Genomic DNA, 24033 nt, shown 5'->3' with positions numbered 1-24033 from the left:
GATACGGGGAGGGTTGGCCCAGAGCTTTCCCGCCCTCTGTGGGTGCCTAGCTGTGTTCACCAACTCTGAAGCTCTCTGAATCTCACTGCTCAAGATAACCCAATCTCCAGCCCCTCTCCTTTCCCTGGAGGTGGGGGGTAGGTGGGGCCATCTAACCATGAGTTGGATCTTTCTGGTGACGGGCATCATCCTGAAGGTACATAGGAGCTCCACCCTGAGTCACCCCATACACATAAACTCAGGTGTCCTCGGAATGGGCTTGTGTGAATAAAAGCCACTCCTATCAGGAAATTCCAAGGGTCTTAGGAGCTCTGTGCCGGGAAGTGGAGACAAGGACCAAATGTTATCATACCACAGTCACCACGGACTTTTTACTGTTGTCATTGCCTGATGATGTGTTTAGTATAAAACTTTGAACAACTTTTTCAAATGCTTGCAGCTTCATTCTACAGAGAAACAGTTTGAGATGCACATGCAGACAACCTCTAAGGTCCCTGCTGGCTGAGACACCCCAGAGCTAGAAGAGGATTATTTTGGTTTCTCGTCCCAGCCAGCTCCAAAACCTTTTCTCCAGCTCTGGTTGGTGCCTCATGTGGACCCAAAAAACATGAGTATTTTTTATACATGAAGGAGGCCTAGGACCCCAGAGGTTCCTGTGGCCAGGGGCGGGCCTTTTGGGATCCAGCTGGGTAAGGGGATCAGGGTTGGGTTCTGTGGACAGGACTGGGCAGGGGCGAGTCCCTAAGGAGGGCCATAGTGCTAAGAGCTGCCGAGCAAGGTGTGTTGGAGAAAGCCAAGGCTCCAAGGTGAAGAGACCAAGCCAGCCACCCGGTGCAGGTTGGAGCCTCAAGGTAGGAGTCAGGTGGCTGGACCTCAGGGGGCTGTGCTCACAGTGAAAGCCGTCAGGGATGAGCAAAGACAGCTGGGCTCCAGGCCTGCCTTGATAGGCCCAGTACTACCTGTGGGGCGAACATGTGTTTGGGGCAACTGATGGGACCAGGATCAGGGCAGTGGACCCCAGTGTGAGGCAAACATTCAGTGCCCCAGAAGTCTTTGGAGTGGGCCCTTTGTGGATTGCTGAGCAGAAAGCAGAATGAGGAGGTGAGATGCAGGGTCACCCAGAACTGGACGTGTACCCCACCTCAGCCGCTGACTAGCCATGCAACGCCAGGCGAGTTCCTCTCAACCCCTCAGAGCCTCAGTGTCCTCAGCTGTAAAACAGCCCTTGCCATACCAATCTAGAGGGTCTGTTGCAGAAATTCAGTGAGAAAACAGACTGATACGACATGGTAATTCCTTGCCTCCTGGTGCTGTATCTTAGCGATCAGCATTAGAAAGTGGTGCTGAAGTTACAGTTTACATTTTTCGTTTTACCCTTGGATACGGGTGTTTCAAAATTATGTCAAAATATGGCCCTGCCCCCGAGGAGCTGGAGGGCAGAGTGGAGCCGAGGTCCCGGGTGCTTACCCACCAGTGGCACCGGGAGCAGGGTTGTGTTCCCGGAGGTCTTCGGTGGCTTTTGTGGCCCCACACTGCCATCCACGCTTCCAGAAAAGATGGCGCATGGAGAAAAGGTGAGAAGTAGGTGCGGAAGAGTTGGCCCCCAGGAGGGTACTCTTCTTTGTAAAGCAATATTGTTTTTCCTCCAAAATCTACAGGTTATAGGAACACAGAAAGACCACGTGGGTCTATCTCAGCAACCCCAGCTCTTCCCCTCATGTTCTTTCGGGACTTTGCAATCATGTAGGTTTTTGTGGCTTTGGGTTTTAAGCACCTCCCTGGCGAGCTCCTTTTGCCCTCCACGTGGGGCAGGCCCTGACAGGTGGCCCAGTTGGCTGGAGACCAGTGAGACAGTGATGGGTGGGTGGACACCGTGGGCAGACTTGTCTGTTATGCTCAGGAGGGCAGCTTGCTTGGCCTGGGCTGTCCCTTCCCGTGGGCTCCTGACTGCTGGGAGGGGGAGGCGGACTAATGGCAGAAGGGCTCCTGTGGTGACCAGGGTCGTGAGTGAATCCCCTTCCTGTCTCAGGCCCCTGGAGCAGCAGGGACAAGACCACAGCTCTCAAGTGGGGGACCTAAGGGGGCCAGCGGGGGGCAGGTCCTAACCCTGCAGGCTGGGCCCCCAGTGCCCTGCTGTGTCCCAGCCGTCCCCTAGGGGTCAGCCTGAGACCAAGAAGCCAGCGGGAGCTCGGCTCACTGTGGGCTTCCTGGGGACTGCACATCTGAGGAGTGCTTTGGGGAGGTGCAGGGATGACACTGCACAGACAGCAGGAGCATGTCCTGCTGCACTTCTTGTGGGAGGAGACGAAGCCTGTCCTCGGAGCTCCCCTTCCCTTCCTCCCTCAGGTCATGGACAAAGATCTCTGACGTCACTCGATGTAGGTCTTAGTTAAAGCAGGGAGATGCTTTGGTGCTGGCTGGTGGGCAAGTGGCTGCTATCTGGTCCCTGAGAGCACCCGCCCACCTCGCCCCTCTCCCAGGCTTGGTGGGAACACTGGGCTTCAGGCAGACAGGGACCTCTGGGCCTGCTGTGAAGACCTGCGGGCTGGTGTGAGTCCATCCTGGGTAGGTGATGCCTGCACTGCACTAGTTCTTGACCTTACAGCACGTCACCCTGCCTGTGTCCTCAGAGCCTGCAGCGCCCTGGCACTGGAAGACTTCATAGAGGGCTTAGTAAACCTGACTGTTGAGTGGGCTGTTGAGTGAGTTTCCCAATCCAGGGGAATTTGAGTTTGGTCAGAGGGGATGCTGGGTGCATCTGGAAGGACTCCCCAGCATCCATGGCATGGATGGAGTCCCTGGATGGTGTCCCTAGGCCGAGGTCTCAGGAAATGCCCTGGGAGTCCCTCCTGAGACTGGCCCGCTTGCAGGGCTGCCCACTGGCCTCCCTGTTTTGCAGCCTCCAGTCCCTATGGGGAGGGTCATGGGAGGTGGGGAGAGCCCCATCCTCAGGCATCATAAGCAAAAGGATGATTACTAGGGGCCCACGGTCACCCCTCTGCAGGTGGTGAGATGACATCTGACCCCACATGCACTGTAAGACCCTGGGCCCTTGGTTATTCTCCCACGTGGGCTTGATTAGCAGGAGCCCCATTAAATGAAAAGGACATTGGACGCCTGCTCCTCCTGTGTAGCTGCCGTGTCAGTCGACGGTGTCACTATCCATCCAGTCCCCAAACCAGAAAGTCATCCTTGGTGACCCCACATGCAGCCACTCTGAAGTCCACCATTCCCCACTCACCCCCATTCCCCTCCCATCACAGCTGCTGCTGCCTCATTGTCCCCAGACTTTCTGTCTCCAGACCCACAGTCACACAGGATCTTCCTAAGGAGCTGCCCTGGTTGTGTCACCCCCTTCTGTGACCCTTCTTCACCAAGAGATAAAATCCACCATTGGCTCCTACCTGCTTCTCCAGCCTCATCTCTCACCCTGGCACATCTCACACCCTGAAACTGGTGACAGCAAACTGCTCCTCATTTTCTGAGAAGGGCGTGTTCTCTCTTGCCTCTGAGCCTTTGCACAAGTTTTGTCTTTCTTCTGAGATGTCCTCCCACACTCCGTCACTGTCGTGAGCTCACTTCTCATCTTTTGAGACTTACCTTCTCCTGATACAGCAGCTGAGGAAAAAAAAAAATGAGACTTATTTAGGCACCACCTCCTCCAGGAAGCCTCCCCAGGTGCCTCTGCCCCAGCCTGCAGGAGAACCTGCTCTGAGTTCTTGGGGCCCTGTGCCCTCTGTCAGTGCGCTAACCTCACCCTCCAGGACAGCTCCGTGTGCACTCCCCAGTGACACGATGCTCGTTCATGGTGGCAGGGCTCGGGCTGAGCCCTCCTTCACACCCAGGGCAGCACCCATGGTGGGCGTTCTTCTCTGTGCTCCTTGAGCGTTTCTCTAAGTATTCTAGGATTAGATACCTAGAAATGGAATTGCTGCATCAAAGGGTATGCTGATGTTACTTTTTAATAGATGTGGCCAAATTTCCTTCCAAAAAGACTGTACCAACTGTATCATCGAACAATCTATGAGAGTGCCCATTTGCTCTGCCCTTCTGCCAACCCTGTTCCCGACCCTCTCCTGCTGGGCTGTCAGGCAGAGGGAATGTCACTGCTGCTTTCCACTGTGGTGTCCTGTTCACTCGTGAGGTAGGCCATCTTTTCTCATGTCCCCTGACCTGCTGGCTTTCTGCTTTTGTGAATTACTCACACTCTGCCCATTTTCAGTTGGGTTGCTTGTCATTTCCTTATTGATTTGTAAGAAATTACTATATATTCTGACTCCCAATCTTTGTGCATTTTGCTTGTGTTTTATTTTTGGTTTTGGTGTCTTTCATGGTACAGAATTGAAAAATTCTGATATAATCATTTATCAATCCTTTTATGCCTTTACATTTTGTGTATTATTTTGTGCCTTCTCTACCTCAAGGCTATAAACATTCTCCTGTATATATATATTTTTGAATACTTTTAGGGGAAAAAAGGTGTTTATGCTTAGTTCTTTGATCCCCTGGTACTTATTTCTGGTTTTGGTGAGGGTAGCGATCTGACACCATTCTTCTCTAAATGTTGCCAGCTGTCGAAGTTCCTATTGTTAATAATTCTTCTTTCTCCATTCATTTGAAATTTCACCTTTGTTGAATGTTAACTTTCCTTATAAACAAGGGACTCTTTCTGGACGCTGATCTGTTGTATTGATCCATTCTTCTACCCATTTTTAAGCCCAAACCATAGCTTCAGTTCCTCTTGCTTTACAGTTTGATATCTGATAGGAAGTTTTATTCTTTGTTTAAAAAAAATTTTTTTTTTGTTATTCTTATATATTTTCTCTTCCAGAATAGTCTTTTTGTCAAATTCTATTACAGATCCTGCTAGGGATTGTGTTTGAAATTGAATTTGTGCATCAGTTGAAGGTAATTGGCTTCTTTATAATATTGAATTCTTTTATCCAGGAATATAGTATATCTCTTTATTTATTCTGGCCTTCTTTTATGCCCTCTAGGAAGGTTTTATGATTTTCTCAGCTAGGTTCTGCACATCTCTTCTTATGGTGACTATATTTTAGAGTTTTCATTGCTGTTATATGTAAGATCCTTTTTGCTGTGACATTGTCTGATTGGTTATGGCTGGTGTATAGGACAGCTTTTCATTTCTGATGTTGATCTTGTCATAACAACTTTACTAACTCATTAGTTCTAATAGTTTAGTTACAGACTATTTTCTAACCTGCTTACGTCTATATAATAATGTAGCCATATTATATTTCTGCATAGTTTTAAATGGCTACATAATATTCATCACATGAAGACAGCCAAAGTTATATACCAGTTTCTTATTGTTGGGCATATACATTTTTTAACCTAATTTTGGGAATCAACAAAAGCAGTGTAATAATCATCCTTATAGCTAAGTCTTTCCTGATAGCAGCAATCGTTGCTTTAGAGCCAGCCAGAGATTAGAAAATTGTTGTTCCCATGAGCCAAATCTAGCAGGCTGTTTTTGTAAATAAAGTTTTATTTATTTAACAGCCACGTGCGTTTGTTCACCTCTTGTCTCTGGCTGTTTTCACACTATAGCATCTGAGCAGAGCAGCTGCCACAGGAGCCATACAGACTGCAAAGCCTAAACTATTTACTATCTGCCCTTTAGAGAAAAAATTTGCCAACCTCTGGGGTAAAATCTGATAAGTGGAAACTGTTTTACTAAAAGGATGCATAATCTTAAAACTTCCAATACGTCTGCTAAATTCCTTTCCAGGAATCCCATTGGGATTGTGTCGGATTCCTACTGCCCTTTCGATACTGGTGTTACTGATTTCTCAGATCTTTCAAATTTGCAAGGCTAAAATTAGATCCCCTTTTTGGATTATATGGTTGGACTTCTTAAAGTACCTTTTCTGATCATTATGAGTTCTTTCTTCATGAATTGCCTGTCCACATTCTTCACCCTGGTTTCTGTGGATGTGTTCATTTCTATGGATTTTTAAGAACAGAAATATTAACTTTTTCACATACATTACAAATTATTTTTCAGCTTGTCATTTATTTTTAACTTTGTGTATGACAGCAAATTTTAAAATTTTTTGTAGCCAGTTCATCAGTCTTTTCCATTGACTCAGAAAGGCTTTCCCACCCAGGACAGTGAAACCATTCTATTTTATTTTTGTTTCATGCATTTGATTTTTATATTTAAATCTTTAATGCATGGAATTAATTTTGGTGTCTAGCGTGAGGTAGGGATCTGGTTTTACTAGTCCTCCTCAGACCCTCTTCCTGTCCCTCCCGCTGACCTCACCTCCCTGGAACCAGCAACCCTTTGCAAGGCTATGCTTAAGTGGTCCCCTGAAGTCCAAACAGATGGGATTTGCTGGGAACCCTGACTTTACCCTGAGCCCACAATGGCTCTTCTGCTTATATTCAGAAGGAGCTTTGCCAGACCCCAGTCTTGCCAGACAGTTTTTTAAAACTCTGTCTGGGGGGTCTTATGGGCTGAAGGTCCAAGACCACCATTGCTTCATTTCATTCATCCCGAAGCAAGCATTTCTAAAAGTGCTTATGCCGGCAGCACTTGTTAGTTCTAAAAATGCTTTTTCTGACCAACAGTGCTGTGATTCGGCGGTGCCGGTGGAGGTGTGGGTGGGATATCATCGCACCGGCGCGGCAGCAGCCAGGGGTCACATCGCTCAGGGAGGAGGCTTACCTAATCTTTCTACTTACATATGGTCCCTGTATTTTTCTGTGTTCCAATACACCCCCCTCCAAAAAGAAAAATATCATTTACTTATTTATCCCAAGCCTCAGAACTTCTGTAGGAATAAAAAGATCCTCGATTCGGATCTTTGGGAAATAACCCAAGTGATTAAGCAGGAGGTGGCTGGGACAGAGCACACGGGTGTTGAAGGTCTGCCCCTGCCTGTCCCTAACCATCCCTACCCTAGGAGGCTGGGCTGAGCTGGGCAGGGACCACCACTTTCCAGGACAGCCCCACCCAACCCTGATGCTCACGTTCACACATATCTCTAGAACTTGGACTCTCCAAGTTAGAGCTGGATAAAACTTTAGAGAATGCATCTGTCTTTTTAAAGCTGAACAGAAGGGAAAAGTTCTGGCTTTATTATCCTGTACATTAACCACTTTTGTATCTCACTTTGCAGTCTTATTTCAGCATTTTTTTTTTCACTGATTATATGTACTTTGATCTCTCCCATTCTCCTTTGAACCAGCTGTCCTTACCTGTTGGTTCCCTCATTAATGAGTTAAGTAAATTTTTGAAACAGGTAACTGTGGGAAACACTCACATACAGACACAGTCACATGAGGGCAGATCTTAGCTCTAAGAAACAGCACAATCTAAACCGGTGGTTCTCAACCCTGGCTGCACATTGGAATCACTGAAGGAGCTTTCAAAAAATACTGGTGCCTGAGCCCCACCTCTCAGAGATTCTGAGTTAACTGGTCTGGGGAGGAGTCCAGTCATCTATCTTCAAAAGCTCTTCAGGTAATTCTAATGCATATCCAAGTTTGAAAACCAAATGTCTCATACTTGCCGCATACTAGAATTACCTGGGAGCGAGTCAGATTCTTGAAGCCCAGGCTCCCCCTCAGACTAGAAGCCCTGGGACTGAGACCCAAGCAGCAGCCTTTTCTTTTCTTTTCTTTTTTTTTTTTTTTTGTCTTTTTGTGACCGGCTGCACCGTGCTCAGCCAGTGAGCGCACCGGCCATCCTCATATAGGATCCGAACCTGTGGTGGGAGCACTGCTGCGCTCCCAGTGCCGCACTCTCCCGAGTGCGCCACGGGCTCGGCCCAAGCAGCAGCCTTTCAAGCTCCCCAGGCAATTCCATGAAGCCGGGACCACACAGGGTTTTGGACTGTGGCCAGTTCCCATCAACACTTCCCTAAGGATGGAATGCAGAGGCTGGGATTGAGAGGAGACCCTTATGCCTTGAAAATGGCCAATGCCTGGCACGGTGTGTGCTCAGCAAATGTTGGCTGCCCTTTTGAAGTGGCCCAGGAAGACATCCTCTGAGAAGAGTGGTTTGGGGTTGCAGGTATCAGTCATCCCCCATGGAACACGGCTGCCTGGATGTTCAGTCCCTGGAGGGCGCATTCTTGGACTCTAATGAACTGCGACTTTGCTTTTCCAGAGAGAGGCCTCTCTGAGCACATGTGGACTCTAGGTCAGCAGGGCAGGGGCGCTTCACGTGTCAGAGCCTACACTGGAATCTGGTTGGAGAGGTCCACACCTGCCACCTAGTTTAGAAACCCTCTGAGGGCTCAGGCTCCTGCTGCAGAAGGTGCGAGAATGGAGAGTAGATCACTTTTACGCAACAGAGACCTAGAAAGTTGACTTTCTCTCCAACTTTTCATTTTGAAAATTTTCAAGTTTCAGAAAAGTTGTTAAGAGCAGAACAATGAATATCCATGTGTCCTTCACTTAGATTCACCAACAGTTAACAGGTTACTGCATTTGCTTTCTCTGTGCATGCACGTGCGTGCGTAAATGCGTGTGTCTGTGTGTGTGCGTGTGTGCGTGCGTGTGTGTGCGTGTGTGCGTGCGTGTGTGCATGCGTGTGTATACGCTTTTTTTTTTCCTGGACCACTTGAAAGTTAGTTGTAGACATTATGACGCTTCGTCCTTAAATACTTGGCCATTCCTAAGAACAAGGACACTCTCTTACATAACCACAATGCAATTATCACTTTCAGGAAATTTAACATTAACATAATGTGTTACCTAATATGAACCCCATGTTCAAATTTTCCTAATAACATTTCTATAGCTTTTATTTTTGATCTCAGATTTAATCCAGAATCATATAGTACTTTTAGTTCCCGTGTTGCTTTAATCTTTAATTTAGAAGAGTTCCCTACCTTTCTTTTTTTTCCTTCTTCTAATGACATTGACATTTTTAAAGGCTTCAGGCCAGATCTTCTGAAGAATGCTCCTCAATTTGGATTTGACCTTATTTCCTAGTCCTTTGGAAGTAGTACAATTTAAATTTAAATACAAAATAAAATGGGGTGGGGATAAAGGGTCCAGAAAGGGAGTTCTATCTACTGTGTTTGTTTTTCAGCTTCAAAATACATTTTATTTTTTATTTTTTATTTCTTTTTATTTTCATTTTGTCGATATACAATGTGGTTGATTATTGTGGCCCTTTACCGAAACCCCCCTCCCTCCTCCGTCTCCCTGCTCCCACCCAACAATGTCATTTCTGTTTCCTTGTCATGTCAACTTCAAGGAACTGTAGTTGTTATGTCTTCTCCCCCCCCCCCCCGTGTGTGTGTGTGTGTGTGTGTGTGTGTGTGTGTGTGTGTGTGTGTGTGTGTGTGTGTGAATTTATTTATTTATTTTTATCTCCCACCAATAAGTGAGAACATGTGGTATTTCTCGTTCTGTGCCTGACTTGTTTCACTTAATATAATTCTCTCAAGGTCCATCCATGTTGTTGCAAATGGCAGTATTTCATTCGTTTTTATAGCTGAGTAGTATTCCATTGTGTAGATGTACCACATTTTCCGTATCCACTCATCCAATGATGGACATTTGGGCTGGTTCCAACTCTTGGATATTGTAAAGAGTGCTGCGATGAACATTGGGGAACAGGTATACCTTCGACTTGATGATTTCCATTCCTCTGGGTATATTCCCAGCAGTGGGATAGCTGGGTCATATGGTAGATCTATCTGCAATTGTTTGAGGAACCTCCATACCATTTTCCATAGAGGCTGCACCATTTTGCAGTCCCACCAACAATGTATGAGAGTTCTTTTTTCTCCGCAACCTCGCCAGCATTTATCGTTCAGAGTCTTTCAGATTTTAGCCATCCTCACTGGGGTTAGATGGTATCTCAGTGTAGTTTTGATTTGCATTTCCCAAATGCTGAGTGATGCTGAGCATTTTTTCATGTGTCTGTTGGCCATTCGTATATCTTCCTTAGAAAAATGCCCATTTAGCTCTTTTGCCCATTTTTTATTGGGTTGCTTGTTTTTTTCTTGTAAAGTTGTTTGAGTTCCTTGTATATTCTCCTTTGTCAGATGTATATTTTGCAAATATTTTCTCCCACTCTGTTGGTTGTCTTTTAACTCTGTTAATTGTTTCTTTTGTTGTGCAGAAACTCTTTAGTTTGATATAATCCCATTTGTTTATTTTTCCTTTGGTTGCCTGTGCTTTTGGGGTCATATTCATGAAGTCTGTGTCCACTCCTACTTCCTGAAGTGTTTCTCCTATGTTTTCTTTAAGAAGTTTTATTGTTTCAGGGTGTATATTTAATTCTTTAATCCATTTTGAGTTGACTTTAGTGTATGGTGAAAGGTATGGGTCTAGTTTCATTCTCCTGCATATGGATATCCAGTTCTCCCAGCACCATTTGCTAAAGAGGCAGTCTCTTCCCTGGTGTATAGGCTTGGTGCCTTTGTCAAAGATCAGATGGCTGTAGGTGTGTGGGTTGATTTCTGGATTCTCTATTCTATTCCATTGATCAGTGTGTCTGTTTTTATGCCAGTACCGTACTGTTTTGGTTATTATAGCTTTGTAGTATAGTTTAAGGTCAGGTAGTGTTATGCCTCCAGCTTTATTTTTTTTTGTTCAGCGTTGCTTTGGCTATGCGTGGTCTTTTGTTATTCCATATAAATGTCTGGATAGTTCTTTCCATTTCTGAGGAAAATGTCATTGGAATTTTGATGGGGATAGCATTGAATTTGTATATCACTTTGGGTAGTATGGACATTTTCGCTATGTTGATTCTTCCAATCCGAGAGCATGGGATATCTTTCCATCTTCTTGTATCCTCTCTAATTTCTCTCAGCAGTGGTTTGTAGTTCTCATTATAGAGATTTTCACATCCTTAGTTAACTCAATTCCTAAGTATATTATTTTTTTGGTGGCTATTGTAAATGGGCAAGCTTTCTTGATTTCCCTTTCTGCATGTTCACTATTGGAGAATAGAAATGCTACTGATTTTTGTGTGCTGATTTTGTATCTTGCTACTCTGCTGAAATCATTTATCAATTCCAAGAGTTTTTTTGTAGAGGCTTTTTACATACATTTTAAGTGCCTGTCATTGGTGCCCACTAAGTGGGCCTCTGTTTCCCAGCTGAAACATGATCCCCAATGCCCCTTCAGTTGTGTCCATTCTAGCATTTTGGGAAAATAAATGTCTAGTTCCCAAGAGGGATGGGGGGGGACCATGGATAATGGTGAATGAGTCCCCCTACCTTGTCAGTTCGAGACCGCCTGCTTCTCCCCTTTCTGTGGGCTTCCTGTCCCCTGTGGCCTGTGAGTTCCCTCCCTCTGCAGAGCTGCCAGCAGCTGGGGTATGGAGAAGATGGGGGGCACCGTGAACAGAAGAGCTTGTCTGCACGGGGCAGAGTGTCCTCCTGTTGGCATCTGCTCCCAGTACTGGGAGGAGGCAGTGGACTTCGGTGCTTACTGGCTGTGGGGACATGCCGTGGGCCATGTGAATGTCTGTACGGTTTGTGGCTAACCCCAGCACCTGGGTACAGTGTCAGGAGACATGGTTTCTTGCCCCTGGCTGTGGCCACATCTCCATCCTTCTGGGCTCAGATGAAAACATTGGAATATGTGTCTTTCTCTCCTGAGAGGGCCAATCTCAAGAGAAAACTGTAAAACAGGGCCAGTAACAAGAACCTCCCTGGGTATTTTGGGGGATTATCTGAGATAATGTGGGGAAGAGGTGCAGAGATGCTATGGAAGACGCTTCTGCAGGAACCCAGGCCTGAAGGAGGTCCTGGCTGTGTGCTGGGGTACCAGGGAGCCTCAGATTCACTGGGAGAATCGGGGGGAGACATTGGTTAACAAGAAAACAAACATGGAACATAATAAACCTGCATTTTAAAGATAAGAAGGAAAAATTTTTTAATCATTCTACTTTCAAGTCCCGCTTCTGCTGTGGACCCATCTACTTTCTTCTGCTGAGCGGCCAACTTTAGAAAAGGTACTGCTGTTACTGCTATTTTATTGTGATTAAAAAAAAAAAAAGGCAGGGCCGGCCCGTGGCTCACTCGGGAGAGTACGGTGCTGGTAACACCAAGGCCGCGGGTTCGGATCCTATATAGGGATGGCCGGTTCGCTCACTGGCTGAGCGTGGTCCTGACAACACCAAGCCAAGGGTTAAGATCCCCTTACCGGTCATCTTTTAAAAAAAAAAAAAAAGCAATTTTCATTTTAATAATAAAACTGGTCTCAGCTGGGAAGGGAGGGAAACACAGTGACATTTGACCCTGGGTGGCCAGGGCCAGGGTTGGGCTCTGTGGGCAGGCTCTAGGGGTGACTCGATTTTGCCTCCTCTCTTGGCTGGCCTCAAGGAGCCTTGATCTGAGCTCTCCTTTGTCTGGGGCTGCCCTGAACCTGCCAGAAGCCCTTTAGGCCTGATCCTCACCAGGCACTGCTAATCCTCATCCAGGCTGCTCAGAATCCTGGAAAGAGTTCAACTGGTTTGGATCAAGCGGGCTGAGTGCAAATTCTGTTGACCACCTCCTTGTGTCATTGGGCAAGTTGCTTCACCTCTCTGAGCCTTCTGCATTTCTGCATGTGTAAAATCAGGGTAGTCTTGCCAAAGTTTCAGTGTTGCAATGAGAATGAAATGGGATAACGTTTCTAAAAGTTCTTTAAGAGAACGGGTCCCCCAATAAGTGATAGCTACGATTGCTGTCTTCTCAGTACTACTGAGAACCCTGAGGGGAATCGTTGAGCACAAAGGTGACTTAGAGAGTTCCTTCACCTTCCCAAAGCCCCCACCCTGTCTCTAGCTGCACCCACAGCACTCAGCTTACCTCCTGGGATGGTTGACAAGGTAACTCGGCTCTGATGAAAGGCACCCACCCCTGCCTGAGTGCTGGATCCCAGCCTATCTTGCCCACTCCAGGACATACCCCAACAAGGAGCCCCTGGCCTGCAGCGCCCATGCTGCGCCCCCTACTGGAACCTTTCCACTTGCTAATGCAGCTGATGTGATCATGCCCACGGTGGGGCAGGAGCCGTTGACCCCACATCCTCATTTCTCTCCCCTTTAGTGTGTGTTTCCTCCAGAGACTTGTCTGGACCCACCTTCTTGCCTCCCTTTCTCTCTGCCACCCTTCCCAGTCATGTCTTGGCCCCTCTGTTCTGCTGGAACACTTCTCATGGTCTCCAGGAACGTCTCACTTGCCAAATCCCAGCATCAGTTCTCCATCCACATTTTCCTGGAACTCTCGGCAAGACTGTGCGCAGCAGACCTCTCCCATGTGTGGGCACATCCTTCTCTCAGCTCCCTTGGCTCCCTCCTACCTCCCAGGCTGCTCCTCCCCAAGACTCACTTTACATGGCAGTGGGTCTCAGGTCTCGGTCCTCAGCCCTCTGTTCTTCCTTGCCCTCCCAACTCCCCTGGTGAGCTTGTCTGGTCCTAGGACTCTAACCCACTACCCATTCCCCCAGGGCTCCCAAGACAGCATCTCCCCTCTCTCTGACTTTGCCTTGGGCTCCGGTATCTAACCCCCTCCGCATTTCAAACAAGTTCCCTTTGGTCCTGCTTCATCCCCTCAGCCCCAAGAATGTTTTCCCAGGTTCCCCATCTCAGTAAACAGTACCACCTCCCCGACCTGGTCCTGGTCGCTCAGACCAAGGATGAGTCATACTTGGTTTCTCTCCTTCCTTCCACATCCAGCCCATCAGCAAGGCCTGTTGGTTTTACCCCAAAGTATGTCCTGAGCCATCCACTTCTCTCCCCCACCACAGCTCCACCCCACCCCCATCAGAGCCTGACACTGTCCTTGCACCTGCATTCTGTCTTGTCTTTCTGGGTCCATTCTCCATACAACAGCCAGAATGTTCTTTTAAACTCGTAAGTTACATCCTGAACTCCCTTGCTTGAGACCTTCCAATGACTCCCTCATCTTACTTAGAATAAAATCCTAAACCCTAACTTCTCATCGTGGCCTACCAGCTTTCATTTTTGCCTGAATCTCTGACCTTGTCCCCTCCCCTCTACCCCGTGGTTCTCACTATTCCGATGGCACCGGCCTATTTTCTGTTTCTCAAACTCCTCAAGCTGGTTTCTGACGCAGGGCGTTTGCCTTGCTGTTCCCTCTACACACAGAATTCTCGTTCCTCAGATCTGTGCATGGCCACACTCACACGCTTCAAGTTTCAGCACAGACGTCACCTCCGAGAAGCCTTCCCTGACCACCCATGTCAAGGAACCCCCTCCACACCCTGTCCCTGCCACTATCACAGCACCCTGTCCATTTCCTTCAGAGTATGCACCACTGTTCACTATCATCTATGTGTGCCCCAGCTGTCTCCCCCACTAGACTTCAAGCTCTGGGGGCCCAGGACTTTGCCTGTCACATTCACTGCTGTGCCCCTAGTGCCTGGCTCAGTGCCTGGACTGGAGAAGGTGTCAGTGCACACTCGTTGCCCAAGTGGAGGATGAATCTCAGATGTGGAAAGTCAACTCTGTGCCAGGGAGGCTCCTGCCCAGGAATCTAAGAGCAATTGGGTGATCAGCTCAAAGCTTATAAAAACCACACCCTGCCTCAGTGCTTCTGGGGACTTAGAAAGGCACTTAAAGGAGGTGACTGGGTGCTCTGAGACTCTCCACCTGGGCTCTCAAACTTTCATGTGTGTCTGAATCACTCAGAACTTAATGAAATGCAGAGTCTGGTTCAGTAGGTCTGGGTTGGCCTGAGAGTCTGCATTTCTGACCAGCTCCCAGTGACAGTGGAGCTGCTGGTTGGGGGCTGTCCTAGCAGTGCTTTCGTAACTTGCAGGGCCTTCCCCTCCTCCTCCTTACAAGCCACAGAAGGATGTGGAAATAGCTGGGGGGCCCTTCATGGCCTCCCTTGTCCCCCCTCCCTCCACCACCAGCAAGTGTTGTTTCTAGCAGTGGCTGTCACTTCCACATGTGGTGAGGGCTGCTAAGTTTCTGTCTCCACATTTCTGCTACAGTGACAGACAAGACGGATTCTCTGCCAGGAACTGTGCTCAGCCACTTGCTTGTGTCACAGCTCTGTTTCTGTCTGTGCTACTCTGGTTCAGGCACACGCTGGGGGTTGGTGCGCCTACAGGAAGTCAGGCCCCATTCACCGTCCGGTGCAGGACGCGATAGCTGACCTGGCTGTGAAGGGGAGGCATTGCCGAGAGGTTTTCCAAGCTTTGGTTTTGGGAGTAGGAAGATATAATAGGCCTACCTGACCTGTCCTGGAGGCAAAGGTTCATTTAAACTTGGGGAGAGCATAGGCTTTGGTGTCTGAGGGTCCTGACCTCATTACATGCTAGCTGGGCCATCCTGAGCAAGGTACTTCAGCGCTCAGAGTCTCACTGTCTTTGTCTTTGTTACCGAGCTCAGGTCCAGCTGCCGCCCCCTCGAGAAGAAAAAACTGAGAAGTCAAGTGGTTGGGGTTAGAAAAGCAGATGTATTCAGCTGAAGGAAAAGGTAGGCTACCCCATCTCAAAGCTTTAGATTTACTGAGGGGTTTTTAAAGGAAGGGGTGAAGGAATGGGATGTGGGAGGTGAAAAGCAGGAGAGAAGAAGACGTAAGCTCTGAGGGGTCTGTGTCTGTGAGTCAGGTACAAGGTCTCGCCAAGGCTTCTCTGGTTTCTGTTCTCACGTTCGCTGGTATGACTCTGCAAGATTTGGATCTGTTCTGGAGTAGGATCATCTTTTCTGCAATCTTTTGCATAGTTTTGCTTTGCAGAGCTCCAGTTGACTTAGCTGGTGCCCGAGGTCTGCTTCCAGTCATTGGCCTTGATCACTTCTCAAAACTCTGTGACTCTTAAAGAAAGAACTGTTAGCTTTGTAAATTACTGATTAGTTTTTCAGCCTTGCTCTCCACCTCAGCAAGCAAGATAAGAAAGTCAGAGGATGGGAAGAAAGAATGGAGAATTTTTAAAAAGTCCTTTTTAAAATTTACACCTTCCCCCACCCTTTGCAGCCCAGGCAGTTTTAGGTCCTGCTCACTCCAACATCTTCACTTGCTAAATGCAGATTGTAACTGCTGTCTTTCTCACGGGATTATTATCAAAATGGAAAATGAGGATGCATGGAAAGCACCCAGCATAGTACCTAGAAAATGCCGGAATTTCTCAATTCATAATGCATAGATTATACAGCATATTCTGGTTGGTGGAATACCTTTTTGCGCCAGGGGTGCTGACCAGGTGCTAATAGCAAAGCCTGTTTCCCAGGCCACCTCCTACACCTGCCTTCCCCAACCTCACAGCTGCTTCTGCAGGAACTAGGAAACTCTGTGGTCTGATCACATAAAAACCACACCTGCTGAGCCTAAGGGAAAATGCTCAAACATAATGCTAGAGAGAGAAATAGCTGTTCTCATCCTGATCGTTGCTACATTCTGTTTCCTGACTAGGAAAATGAAATTAGCTGAGAACAATATGACACAGCAAAAACTCTGATTCTTGAAACAGAAACTCTCTGTGAATGCAGTGGAGGTCCCAGGCTAGATGACTATTCTTCCTAAGTCTCTTTGATTGGCACCATAGAGTGAATGAGCAGGAATAGGACTGGTCTCCTAGTCTCTGTCTCCTGACTGAACACGTCTGTAGTGGGGGGAAACTTTTCCTCTACTCTCTTAGGTTCTTCACCTGGGGTCTGCAAATTCAACTGACAAAAGACAGATTAACAAACAAACAAAAAAAAGCATACAAATTTTATTGATGCATGGGGCTTCGCAGAAAAGGAGTGAAAACCTAAAGAGGTGGTTAGATCTGGGGGCTTATATATCATTTTAACTAAAGGCAATAAATGGTCAAGTATTAGATAAAAGAAAAGGGGGGTGAGTCTCCTAGGTGCAGCAAATTGTGGGAAGTTAACTAGAAAGTGTATGTTAGATAAGGGTTGTTTAGATTTGTTATACAGATTCACATCCTCTTCCTAATACAGAGAGGGGGACGTCTCTACAAATGGAAATGTATGTCTCCTTTACAAAGGGAAATCTTTGCCCTGCTTTCAGGCAAAAAGGGGGAGGGCAGAGAGCCTCTCCTGTGTCTGCTGTTTCTCGGTTGCCTTCAGCTCAAAATAATCCTTATGCTAAAGTGGCATATTTTGGGGTGGCATATTCTGATCCCCTTCAAGTCCCCACCTCAGTCCATTCCCTAGCCCCCTGCTTTGTACACGAGAGCACCTTGCTGTATCTACTTGAACTAGGTCTCCTTTGGCCAAGAGCATGGGAAACCGAGCATCCTCTCTGCTCTGATGATGTGACTTTACAACCAGGAACAAATTTCAGAATGATTGCCTTTATTATGCCCAGCCTGGGTGTTCTTCCTTGTGCTGTGACTTGTAACATTCTTGCTTCGACACATTTCCTTCAAGAGAATTTTTTTTTAATTTTATTTATTTTTGTGGGGTGCAGCATGTTGTTTCAATACATGCATATCTTGCACAATGATTCACTTAGGGTAGAGAGCATAGTTTTGTTCACCCCTAATCTCTCCACTCCCCCCACCCGCCCCATCCAATTTTTTTTTTTTTTTAAGATGGCCAATAAGGGGATCTTAACCCTTGACTTGGTGTTGTCAGCACCATGTTCACCCAGTGAGCCAACCCACCATCCCTATGTAGGGATCCGAACCCATGGCCTTGGTGTTATCAGCACCACTCTCTCCCAAGTGAGCCACAGGCCGACCCCTGGTAACTATGCATTATTCTACTCTCTCTTTTTTTTAAAAAAACACACAAAGATTAACATCCTTATTGTGAAAGGAACTCTTAAAAATGAATTAGAAAGGGCCGACCCCATGGCTCATTCGGGAGAGTGTGGCGCTGGGAGCGCAGCAGCGCTCCCACCGCGGGTTCGGATCCTATATAGGGATGGCCGGTGCGCTCACTGGCTGAGCGCGGTGCGGGTTGCGATGCCCTTACCGGTCATGAAAAAGACAAAAAAAAAAAAAAAAAAGAATTAGAAAAATCTAAGCAGAAATTTAGTGAAGGACACGAGCAGATAAGTCACACACCCCAAAGAAATACTTGTGGCTGGTAAGTACATTCTAGGACCTGGTTAAGGGCTGGGGTGGGGCTGGCCTGGCCTGGCCACCTTCTCAGGATCTCAGACATTGGCTGGTTCCATTGCTCGCCTGGATGTGTGGTGGGGACGAGGCTAAGGCCCATGGCTCCTGTCTCCCCGGACCCCCTGGGCATCAGGCTGGCTCCTTAGCTGGACTGTATGTGGGGCCCTCAAGGTAATTTTTAATCTAGGCTGAACCCTGAGGTGGGTGACAGGCAGGAGGCATGTCAGGACCCTTATCTGCTGCAGTGAGCATCAGCTTTGCCCCTTCAAGGCAGATGCTCAGGGGGCGGCTGCACACCCCTTTACCTACCAAGAGCACAGTCCTGAATTTGCAGGCAGAAGCTCAGCTCCAGCATGTTACATCAGAGAAAGTCAGTTGCCCTAAGGACTCATTAAACCCCCACTCCTTTAGATATTCCATCTCTATCCTGATATCAAGTTCCATGTCAGAAAACACTGTTTAATCCTTGCAAAAACCTCTTCACTTTTGTACATTTTGTTTTTATCCCCATGGCTTAGTATAAGGCAATCCTAAAGAAAATATTTCTTCAACTTCCTTAAAATTGTTACCAGGAAACTTATACGATTTATTATCCATGTGCTCTTTGATCCACGACATTCTTTAAAGGGTTTGCACCAGCAAAGAAGTCCTTGTTGAAACGATATTCTTTTTCCATCAGGTGACAAGAATTATAGTATAACTAGTGCTTTGCTTGCCCTTTTTTGTCTTGATAGTTAGAAAACGTAGAGCTAGTAAGATTGGTGAATCAATAAAATCTACCTTTCAATGTAGTTATTTATCTCCTTTTTTTGTATGGCTTATTTTTATTTTGTTAGTCCAAATGTGAATGTGTCTTTTACTGTAAATAATTCTGTTATTGAATTAGGCTTGTGGATCTCAAGTGTCATCAAAATGAACAAAATATCCAGCATAAGCAATGCTTTATTGAAAAGAGATAGACTTATGCATTAGGGAGTCAGTAATTGAAAAGCTGTCTCTCCGAGAGAAGTTGGGGAAAGGTTTTTGAAGACAAGCGGTTCCTCGATTGATGTTGGCATCTTGCCTTAGTGATTTCTGATTTCTGATATCTTTATGATAATCCAAAGTGGGGTCTTAAGGTTAATCTTTTTTTTTTTTTTTTTTTGGCAGTTGGCCAGTATGGGAATCTGAACCTGTGACCTTGGGGTTATAAGGCTGACCACTAACCAATTGAGCTAACCTGCCAGCCTAATCTGTAACTTAGTTTTTATAATTGCAGAAAAAGAAAAAATGGGTAGATAATAAGTTTGAAATAAAGCTAACAGTTATATTTTAACAAGCCTTGGGGAAGGGGTTTTGCAACTCAGTGAATATCTGTTCTCCTCTTATCTCAGTTTATTTTATCAGGGCAGGCCATAGGGTAATCATGCACCCTGGAGGGTCTCATGACTAAGGAGTGGAAAAGTAATAAAGTGTCCTTTGCAGGGAAAACGGAGTCAGTTTGGTTCACAGGCTTAGCCCTATTCTGTCTGAATTCCATAGATGTCAGAAAAAAAAAAATTGCAGTGGGGAGAAAGTTCTGACCACAGGAAGATCTGCAGGCATCTCCAGGGTTAAGCAAAAAGGGGTTTTCTTTCACAGGGAGGAGCAAACAAAGCTGCAATGAAAGGTGGCATAATCACAAGACAATGTTTGCCCCGAGGCCAGCCTATTCTGTTAAGGATGGCAGTAAACTGGCTCAGGCAGAGGGTGGGCCAAAGTTTATGGAACTGGGGGGAAAAGAGAAGCTTAAACAACATTTGCTTAACAAGCATTTTGTTCAAGGCAAAGAAAGGGAATTTGGAGGGTCCTATGTGTAGGTATACAGGTTTGTCGATGGACTGAATGAGGTCCCTTGTGGGGTCAGGAGCTCACCTCTCCCGGAGGTCCAGGAACAAGCAGGTGCACTCTCCCCAGCTGTGGCCATGCCCCAGCCCTTTGCCCCCTCCCTGAGGGGGTGTGATAGTGGTTAAATGAGATTAGACATGTAAGTTGACATTCCATCTGTCTGTCCTTCACCACCTAGCCCTTTGTCTGGCTCCTGCTGAGATCTGGGTCCAACTGGATGGTCTCCTTGTGCTGAGACTGGAAATATCAGGACAGAGAGATGGGAGGGATAGAGATGGAGAGACAAAAGACAGAAGGGGAAGGGGGAAAGGGAAGATAGGGACAGAGATGGAGAGAGAGAGTGCAGAGGCATAGAAATAGAGACAAGTCATATAGAGTGCAGCCTTATAACTCCAGATCACAGGTTCAGATCCCTGTATTAGCCAGCTGCCAAAAACCAAACAGAGAGAGAATGAAAATGTGTGTGTGTGTGTGTCTCTCTCTTTGGAGGGGGCAGGCAGCAGAAGGGATGTGTGGCCCCTGCAGGAGGTGATGCCAGGCAATCAAGCAGCAGGGTCCCTGTCCTGCTTCTACCCCCAGGGCTGCAGCCCTCAGTGCTCCCTCTGGGCCTCTCTTCTGCTCAGGGGGACTGTAGTGTGACCCCTTCTCTACCTTCCCACCTTCTCCTCCACCCTACCCCCACCCCAGGAAAGGGGAGGAAGCAGGTAGGGGAGCTGGGTCCAGGCTCCACCTGGGTTGGGGATGGGGGAGGGCACTGTGGGGAGGGCAATGTTGTCTACTTAGATTAACCCTGCCAAGTAGGCAGTGTTATACCCATTTTATTGATGAGGAGTTAAGTCGCTCATCCAAGCTCTCAGGGCTGTGGTGTGCAGAGCCAGGATTTTCATCTGTCCTGTCGACTCCAGATGCCTCAGCCTCTCCTCACTTCCCCTACCCCAGCCTGGGAGAAAGGGCCAGAGGCCTCATTTGCCTGGAGGGGTATGCGGAGATTCAGAGGCTGCTCACGGGAGCATCTGCATTGCTGAGGACCATCTTTACCCAGGGGAATGAAACCAAGTATCTCAGGAGCCAGGTGAGGCATGGACCAGGGAGAGGAGGCAGGATTCCCCAGCCCATCCCTGTCAGCTCCTGGAGCCCTGAAGGTGGGCTCTGACCTGGACATAGACGGTCCTGAAGCTGAAACCCTGGTGCTCAGTGAAAGAACCTGTCAGTGTGGGGCTGTGCCAGGAGCTGTTAAAAGGTGTTCCTCAGAAAGGGCCTCCTCTGCAAGGGTCTGGGAAACACGTCAGGAAAGATGAGCCAGCTTCTGGCTGCAGGACTTTGGGGAGCCTTTAAAATGTTCATGTGCACCTCTGGGCCCACCAGTAGGGAGGTGGAGGCAGTTTACCAAGCTTTTTTGGCTTGGCACCTTCATGCACTAGCATCTTTGTGGCATAACCGTAGAAATGACTGGCCCTGCAGGTAGCCCGGGGAGTGGTGTGAAACACATTTGGGGCGTAGCTGCCACTTCCTCCCCAGCAGGAACAGAACGTGGCCTGCTGATAACTGTGGGGTTTGGTTGGCAGCTAAAGGCTTGTGGCTATACACATAGTAATGTGTGTGAGTCTGGTCCCTCTGCTTACTAGCCAGGGTCACTGTTCTGCACAACTCCAAGGAGCACTACTCTCACCTCTGGAAGTTGCACACAACCTGTGCAGCGAACATCGTAGTTCTGCTCCCAGCCCTCACTCATCATGGTTGTCTGCTGCAACGGCCTCTCTCCTGTCTTCCTGTCTCTAGTCTGCCCCCTCTGGTGTCAGCTACACCTCTCCTCTGTGTAATCTCCCCAGTCCTTCCCTCCTCCAAGTCCCTTCTCCCCATAGCCAATAGCCAGTGTAGTCCACAAGTGCCCTTAGTTGTTCAGGGGCCCTGGGAGTGGAATCCGGAGTCTGAGATGGAAGGGCTGTGTGGTCTTGGACAAATCACTTACCCATTCTGGGTAACCCCATACTGTTATCACTTATCCTCATTTGTAAAAGGGGGATAAAATACCTTTATTAGTCTGTTGCTTATAACAAAATACACAGAACTGGGTAATTTGTAAGAGAATGAAATTTATTGCTTACAGTTTCAGAGGCTGGGAAGTCCAAAGTTCATCCAGTGGTGGCAACAGTGACCCAGGGGTCTCACATTGCAAGATGGTGGAAGCAGAGAGAGAGAAAGACAATCTCCTCTCTTCTTTTAAAGCTCTCAGAACCATGCCCCTGACCACCATTATTAATGCATTCACTACTGCACAGTCCTACAATCTAGTCACCTCTTCAAGGCCCCACCTTTCAATTACCATAATAGGATTTCCCACCCTCTTAACAGTCACAGTGGGGGCCAAGTTTCTAATACATAAACTTGGGAGATAATTCAAGCTTCAATGAGTTTTGGGGGACATAATTTGATCCACTATGTTCCACCCCTGGCCCCCCAAAACTCATGTCCTTGTCAAATACAAATACATTCATTCCACCCCCAAAGTCTTAACTTGTTTCAATTCAAAAGTCCAAAGTTCAAAGTCCCATCTGTGAAATCAAAACAAGTTATCTACTTCCAAGATACAATGGTGCGACAAGCATAGGGTACATATTCCCATTCCAAAGGGAGACATAGGCCAAAAGAAAGGTGTAACAGGTCCCCAACAAGTTCGAAACCCAGCAGGGCATGCATTAAATCTCAAAGCTGGTGAATCATGTACATTAACTCCATGTTCAACGTCCTCTGCACGCTGGTGTAGAGGTTGGTTCCCCATGTCCTTTGGCAGCTCTGTTCCTATGACTTTCCTGGTCTCAGGTGATGTTTTACCTTTCGCAGGCTGGCATTACATGCTAGTAGCTCTACAGGTCTGTGGTCTCCATGGTGGTCCCATTCTCAGAGCTCCACTAGACATGGCACTGTTGGGGTTTCTCTGCTGCAACTCCAACCCCACATTTCTGCTCAGCATTGCTCTAGTGAAGGCTGTCTGTGGTGACTCCTCCCCTCTGACAGATCTCTTCCTGGGCCCCCAGGCTTTTCCATACATCCATTGAAATCAGGGTGAAAGTTCCTAAGCTTTCACAAATCTAGCATTCTGTGATTCTAAAGACTTAACACCACATGGACACTGCCAGGGTTTCTAGCTTGTATCTTTCAAAGCTGCAGGTCCATCCATGCCTGGGTCCAATTTAGCCAAGGCTAGAACAGCAGGAGTGCGAGAAGCATTATTCTGAGGTAGCCCTGGGCAATGAGCTCGTGTAGGGCACCTCAGGCCTGTTCCCCAAGATCCTTCTGTCTCCCTAGGCCTTTGGGCCTGAAATGGAAGGTTTGGCCCCAGAAGCTTCTGCAATGCCTTCAGGGCCTTTTTCTTCTTCCCTTGATAATCCCTTTCTTTTGTACTAATCTTCTTAGCTAAGGGTCACTGGGCTGCACCATTGCATGCTCTCTGCTTCTCTACCACATGGCCAGGCTGCAAATTTTCCAAATCTTTATGCTCTGCTCCCCTTTTAAATTCTGGCTTTATGTCATGCCTTTGCCACCATAACTCAGTGTAGGCTGTTACAAGTAGCCATGCAACTTCCTTAATATTTTGCTGCTTAGAAATTTCTTCCACCAAATACTTTGGTTCATACCTCCTAAGTTCCAACTTCCACAAAGTCGTAGGCCATGGAAACCATGCAGCCAAGTTTCTTGCCAGTTCACAGCAAGGGTGATCTTTGCCCCAGTTTCCAATAAACTCCTTCTGATTTCTATCTGAGACATCCTTAGAAAGGTCTTTACAGTTCATATTTCTATCAGCATTCTGGTCACCACCTTGTAACCAATCTCCAAGCATTCCAAACTTTCTCTCGTCTTTTTGTCTTCTTCTGAATTCTCCAAACTCCTCCAACCCTTGCCCAACACCCATTTCCAAAGCCGCTTCCATATTTTCAAGTATCTGTTATAAGCAACATCCCACTTCTCTGGTATCAATTTTCTGTATTAGTCCATTTCTGTGGCTTATAACAAAATACCTGAAACTGGGTGATTTATAAAGAAAAATGAAATTTATTGCTTACTGTTTCCGAGACTGGGAAGGCCAAAGTTCATCTGGTGGTGGCAACAGTGACCCAGGGGTCTCACATTGCAAGATGGTGGAAG

The 24033-nt window shown here is 47.2% G+C and overlaps 1 protein-coding gene across 1 annotated transcript in view; it reads left to right on the top strand.

The window, feature by feature from the left end:
- RAB11FIP4 (RAB11 family interacting protein 4) overlaps positions 1-24033 on the top strand; it is a 114928-nt gene that overhangs the window by 34552 nt on the left and 56343 nt on the right. The gene's annotated exons all lie outside the window — the stretch shown is intronic.

The sequence above is a fragment of the Cynocephalus volans genome, chromosome 10 (genome assembly GCF_027409185.1).
Source record: "Cynocephalus volans isolate mCynVol1 chromosome 10, mCynVol1.pri, whole genome shotgun sequence".
NCBI classification, from domain to species: domain Eukaryota; kingdom Metazoa; phylum Chordata; class Mammalia; order Dermoptera; family Cynocephalidae; genus Cynocephalus; species Cynocephalus volans.
The sequence above is the reverse complement of the archived record's forward strand: the minus strand, read 5'-3'. Positions and strand labels throughout refer to the sequence as shown.